Below are 223 nucleotides of genomic sequence, written 5' to 3'. Positions count from 1 at the left end.
TATTTTATTATATATATATATATATATATATATATATATATATATTTGTGCTACATGTAGGATTATAAATGTTAAAGTTACACTTTGTAAGTGTTGCTCTAGGTAGATATAAAGTTACACTTTGTAAGTGTTGCTCTAGGTAGATATAAAGTTACACTTTCTAAGTGTTGCTCTAGATGAGATATAAAGTTACACTTTGTAAGTGTTTCTATCGATGAGATAT

Source organism: Solanum pennellii, chromosome 8 (assembly GCF_001406875.1).
Source record: "Solanum pennellii chromosome 8, SPENNV200".
Taxonomy (NCBI): Eukaryota; Viridiplantae; Streptophyta; class Magnoliopsida; order Solanales; family Solanaceae; genus Solanum; species Solanum pennellii.
Note: the sequence above shows the minus strand (reverse complement) of the source record.